Source organism: Lactuca sativa, chromosome 9 (assembly GCF_002870075.4).
Source record: "Lactuca sativa cultivar Salinas chromosome 9, Lsat_Salinas_v11, whole genome shotgun sequence".
Taxonomy (NCBI): domain Eukaryota; kingdom Viridiplantae; phylum Streptophyta; class Magnoliopsida; order Asterales; family Asteraceae; genus Lactuca; species Lactuca sativa.
In genome coordinates, this window is record NC_056631.2 from 121,741,715 (window position 1) to 121,748,226 (window position 6,512).

The following is a 6,512-nucleotide window of genomic DNA, read 5'->3' on the forward strand; positions in this document are numbered from 1 at the left end:
GCACTAGGGTTTTGTGCAACACTGTTATTCCAACACTCTATTATATTAGAGATCATTACAGGAATAAAAATATTTTCTTCCAAAAATATCTTAGGACTATAAATAGAATTCTGAACCAAATTCATTCATTATTCACATTTCCAACTAGAGAAAAGCCATTTTCTCTCTGACGGATCTTCGGGTTTTTATCCCAAATTATGAGTACCTCTTTCTAGTAGTGTTATAGAGCTTATTATGTGCTTATAACATGATTTAGATGGCTAAATCATTAGATCTAGGAGTTTACTCCCCAAGGTGTTCTTGGGCGGTAAACTCCCGAAACCGAGTCGAGATTGTTCCTTGTGTTATGCTACTACCCTAGTCTCATTTGTATATGTTTTTAGGATAAGAAAACAATCAAGAAACACAAATACATGGGAGTTCACGGCCCAAGAGCAATCTTAGGCCGTAAACTCCATTGAAATGGACAAAAGAGTGTTTTTATGACACCTAAAGCCCTAGACCTTTACAAGAAATTGTTATTCACTTAATTGAGGGACCAAAGCACATCAAAATCACTTATCAAAGTGAGTTTACGGCCAACACTTTGTTCTTGGGCCGTAAACATGAAAGGATAGCACCAAAGTGTGCCTAATGTCTTCATATACTTGGAATAAAAGCCTAGAACTCATACCACCCATTGAGGCTTGAAAACAAAAAGAACACCATTCCAATGGAGTTTACTGCCGTAAACTCCATTGGAATGGTGTTCTTTTTGTTTTCAAGCCTCAATGGATGGTATGAGTTCTAGGCTCCGTAAACTCCAAAGGAAATGGCGTTAGGGCCGTAAACTCCTAATTGGAGTATTTCTAGACCTTAAACCCTTTCAAGAATTGAACCACCAAGTTGGAGTAATTCTAGGAATCATTTGGAACTTTAAAACACACCAAACACACATGGTTGGGAGTTTACGTCCGTAAACTCAAGAGTTTACAACCGTAAACTCCATGTGTGTTGGTATATGAGGAGTAAACTCATATATGGGATCCTTTGGAACCCTAAACACAAGGACCTTGTCCCACAATAGCTTAGATGCAATCCTTAGGGCTTAAAACACTTATATAAAGTGTTTATTATGTCTAGGATGTCTTAACATTATCAATTAGTGATTTGAGACTAATTGAGTGCATATATGTGTGATTATATGTTCATTAGGATCGTAGTGTGTGTACAAGTCCTCGCTTGACACCTAGCAATCCTATACCGTTCAGTTCATCCCGATCACCAACTACAGGTGAGTTCATACCCCTAATCAATGTTTTAAATGATTTTTGATGCTAAAATGGGGGGGGGATACAAGTAGAAACAAACATGTTATTAAATCATTAATATGTATTTTAAAACTGTGTTTGTCATTTAACAGATTTCACATACTACAAAATGTGATGCATGAAATGGTTTTCTATCTTAAAATACCTGGATAACAAAAGTATTAGTTTTGAAATGTTTATTAAAATGACATCAAGTCATTCTTAATTATTGTTCAAAACTCCTAGATATCTTGCAAAACCATTATTTTACATTCTTAAACTAAACTATGCATATACACTTATATTCTTATATATATATATATATATATATATATATATATATATATATATATATATATTGATGTTTTAGTTTACACCTTTCATTTAGTTTCCCACACCCTTGAGTAGTAAGAGTGTATAAAGCTACATGATTAACCAATTGCCTCTCAGTTAATTATCATAGGGATAATTTGAAGATATCAAACATAATTCCTATTACAAGGAATCACACAAGAGTCACTTCATTCATGAGTCTATACCAGTATATTACCTGATACATGAGTACATTTAGCTTTGATTACATGATACATAAGTACGTTTACATATGCTTACATGAGACATGAACACGCTTACATGAAAGCGTTACATGAGTACCTTTATGTAGATACACTTACCTGTGTATATTAACATGAATACTTGTATCTCGAATTGCGAGGGTGATTTATTAGTAGCTTCTGTGTAAATCTTCCTTCATATCCCTAGTACCTCGGGATATCTAGACAGGACCCTATCCCTAGTACCTCGGGATACCTAGATGGGCCCATATCCCTAGTACCTCGGGATATATGGACGGGACTAACCATTCCGGAACCCATCTGTTAGCAACAGTGGGTGATGAACATCTACGGATGCCTACGGTTATTACTTATATTAGGAGTACCTTTACTGGGACTAACCCTTCCTCCGCCCTGCTGCTGCTGCTACAGAGGACAATTGGACAATCTTCGGATGTTCATTAGGTTATATACGTCGTGTTAACCCTAGTACCTCGGGATAACAGTTACATATGTTGTGTTAGTCCTAGTACCCAGTGACAACACTTACAGTAGTACATTTTCCTGTTTACTTTATTTTGTGATACTTTCACATAAACGATGAGTTAGACTAAGTACTTTAGTATTAAACAATTAAAGGAAAACTATCATTTTACTTACAAAACATTCGGGTCTTGGTAGAAGACTACATTGTCATAACAAAACATTCGGGTCTTGGTAGAAGACTACAATTCATACTTATAGGAAATAAGGGGTTTTCTAGGGTTTCCATACTTACATCAACATTTTCATTTAAAGGTTTACATGGCCTTCATAATAGATTTTCATAAGCAAGACAATGAAACTTAAATACTTATGAATTCACCAGCTTTAAAGCTGATACTCTCTTTCAAAATAACTTGTATTCTCAGGTCAATAGTAGACAGGTACGATGGCCAGGTTTTGAGAAGACGGAGCAGACAAGACTCGTCTTTTATTTTCATTGTATATTTTGGTGTCTTACTACAATGAAAGAACACACATGTATTAAAACTTTACTTATAATGAAATGGATGATGTTGTTGCTTGTTTATTATATTACACTGTTGTGATACTGTACATGACGTCCTCCACCCCTGAACGTTTCCGCCGTTCGTGGTTTTGGGGTGTGACAAGTCATTAACAGAGGTCAGAGTTCATCGACAAGGTTAGAGATCGACAGAAGCTTTTGAGAGCTACAATTGATAGTCGGGTTCTAAAGTCATACTTGCAATAATAGTTTTAGACTTATCCAAGTGGGAGACTGTTGGATTAATGACTAAGTCCATAACTATAATTGGTAAGACTTGACCCGACCCGGCATGGTCCATTTGGGTTGCATGGCATCATGCACTTGGATAGACTAAAATGAGAGAAATAACACTTAAGGTTTATTAATATATTATAAGTTATAATATATTAATAGAGATTATTTAATTAGTATTGATCAAGAATTAATCTAAAATTAATTAAGTGATCAAAAGAAGACTAATTAAATATATGGGTTGATTGTGTAAATCATCCATACTTATATAGTGGGCTAATGCTCCATGGATTATCAAGTTGGGCTCAAACCCATTGAATGCTCCATGGTGTATTTGAACCCATGGATCCAAGGAAATGGAAAGCCATGACAATTAGGGTTTACCCTAATTGTAACAACTATATAAGCATCTTATTATGTGAGAAATAGGCCACTAGATATGGATGGAGGGCAAGCCGATTCTTGAAGTGTTCTAATTTCTCTCTAAGTTATTCCAAGTGCTTATGGTGTTGTGTGAACCATTTGAGGTGTCACACTTGGGGCACTAGGCACTCAAGCTTCATGAAGACAAGCACCAACAAAAGGTATGTTATTCTAACTTGTGTTATTCAAAGTTTTGTATGCTAGAAAAGAACAATACGTTGGAAAGTTGATATTTGCATGTATAATAGAGAAAAAAATAGATACACGGTATTTAGGGTTGCATGTACACTTAGGAGTGTTAGATTGCTCAAAACCCAACAAATGCCACAAGCATGCTTTGTCTAAACCATTAGACGAATCAATTTGCAATACACTATTTCCTAAATTGTCTACTGTTGGATTAATTGTCTAAGCCCATAACTATTATTGTTATGTACTTGACCCGAGAGTACCATCGTCCATTTGGGTTGCATATCATCAGGAAAATTTGTTAGGATAGACTCTTGAGAGAAGGTTATGTATGATTTATTAATATATTATAAGTTCTAATATATTAATATGAAATAATATGTTTTAATTAGTATTGATCAAGAATTAATTTGGAATTAATTTAGCGATCAAAAGAGACTAATTAAATCTATGGGGACTAATTATGGTAATTAGTTATATTTATATGTGTTGGGCTTATGATCCATGTTGGACCAAGTTTATGCATGGATACATAAAGAGTTGGGCCACATGAACCATGGATCATAACACCCATGGGTATGGATTTGGGTTATACCCATGACCTTTGGAATTCTACATATAAATATGTTACTTCATAGCCAAAATCACCACTAATGTATTCTTGGAGGATATGGACGGTTTTGGTGTGTATGAATTCCCTCTCAAGTTTCATCCTTTGTCCATGATGTGTTGTGACTTCATTTGAGGCTTCCACACTATTAAGGCTAAGCTCTTAAGGCCGAATACATCAAGACTTTAAGCTACATAAAAGGTATGTTACTCTAACTAGTATCTTAAATGGTATATGACAACTGCATGCTATTTTTAGGATTAATGCCTTGGAAACCATTTGCATGTATAATTTGTGAAAACATAGATCTAAGGTATTTAGGGTTGTATGTGCACCATAGGATGTTGTAGTATACTAAAACCCTTTAGTGGTATCAGAGCCAAGGCTTGTTTTCAATTATACTTGATGCAAATTGCTGAAAAATCAATTTTCTGGCTGTCTGGACTATGGACTCGCTGAGTCCATAAACAAATTCATCCTACTCGTCGAGTAGGTTCATACACTCGATGAGTAGGAGGCCCATAGTGCAGATTTTCGACTTTTAAGGTTGGAATTGGACTAGAATCATTACCCAAAGCTATTTTTGAACTTATAAACTTGTTTTTGATGTGGTATAGATCATTCTAATCCAATTCAAAAGATAATTGTCAATAGATTCATGTTTTGTATTAGTTTAATGGTTAGGATAATTACATGAAAATTGTTTGATTTGAATTGTCTTGTTCATATGAGTTTAATCTAGATCATAGTTTTTCTTGACATGTTTATTTGTTTATTAGATGATCAAAATGGCCTTTAATGGATTCCATAACTTGTCATCAAGTTATGGAAAACCAAAAGTCTTTCTTGTTAATGAGTCTTTTAAATTCATGAGTTATGTATTTGAAGAGTCTTTTCCCATAAATTGTTTTATGACATCCATAACACTTCCTCAAGTTATGGATTTTCAATAGTCTTGTCATTAGAAGCCATATTAAACTCATATGCTATGGATTCCAAAAGTTTTTTGAATTGTTCAAAACTTGCCCTCAAGTTTTGGAATTTTTAAAGTTTCCCCCCATGAATACTTTAATTCCAAGTTAAACCCTTAGAATTTTAAAAGTTAAAATTTAAGCCTTACACTATTATAATAATAATAGTTAACAGTTATATATATATATATATATATATATATATATATATATATATATATATATATATATATATATATATATATATATATATATATAAGAACAAATTCAATCTTACCGTTAGTAGGCCTCATTCACAAAGCCGGTCTATAAGAGGGGCGGGGGGGGGGGGGGGGGGGGTATAAGGTTACTACCTATAAAATGGCAGTTTAATTAGTGTCTACTCTCACCCACCGCTTTATTGGCTGGGAAGGTTCTTAGCCGAACGGGTTTGACAATACATTAATTATCCTTTCATTAAAATTATAATGATAAATATAAAATAACTAAACCTTATTAAATTCCCAATCTTAGTTACTTTAGGATAATGTGAATTTGGTGCTAACCAATGAAATTACACTTTGTACCTTACCAAGTCGTTGGTTGAGCGTGTGTGGGTAACCGACACACTAATATGGACTTGTGAGAGTGGTATAGGGTAACTTAATGTTTATCATAGATTGGTGGAGCGCGTGTGGGTAACCGGCACATCGATTAGGTGATAAAAATTAAGGGTACCAAGTTAATTTTCATGGTTATTCACACCTTGTTTGTAATCCTCGGCATCCCAGTCACAAACTTGTGAGACCACAATCGAGATTTAAACATGCCATTAAAAAGTTCAATGAATATCAAAGGATCTAGGAGTTTCAATTCTCTTAAGACCTAAAATTCTTTTTCGTTTTTCGTGGTGGCAATTGGTAAATCGTCATTTACCCACCTTCAAATAGTTTATAGGTTGGATTACGGCATCCCTTTTCCAAGTTACAAAATATTGTGTTGAGTCCTAGCCTTAATATTTTGTATTAGGTGTTATATTAAGGACTTATATCAACTAACTTGAATTTCTCCCATTGTAGATGTCTGGTTCCGACAACTATGATCTTCCCAAATCTCTTGAAACAAGCTTTCCTAATGAAGATGATGTCCGATGGTTGGATCATGAAAATCATACTTCACTTCCTCCACCACCTCCAATTATTCTCCCAAACCCAC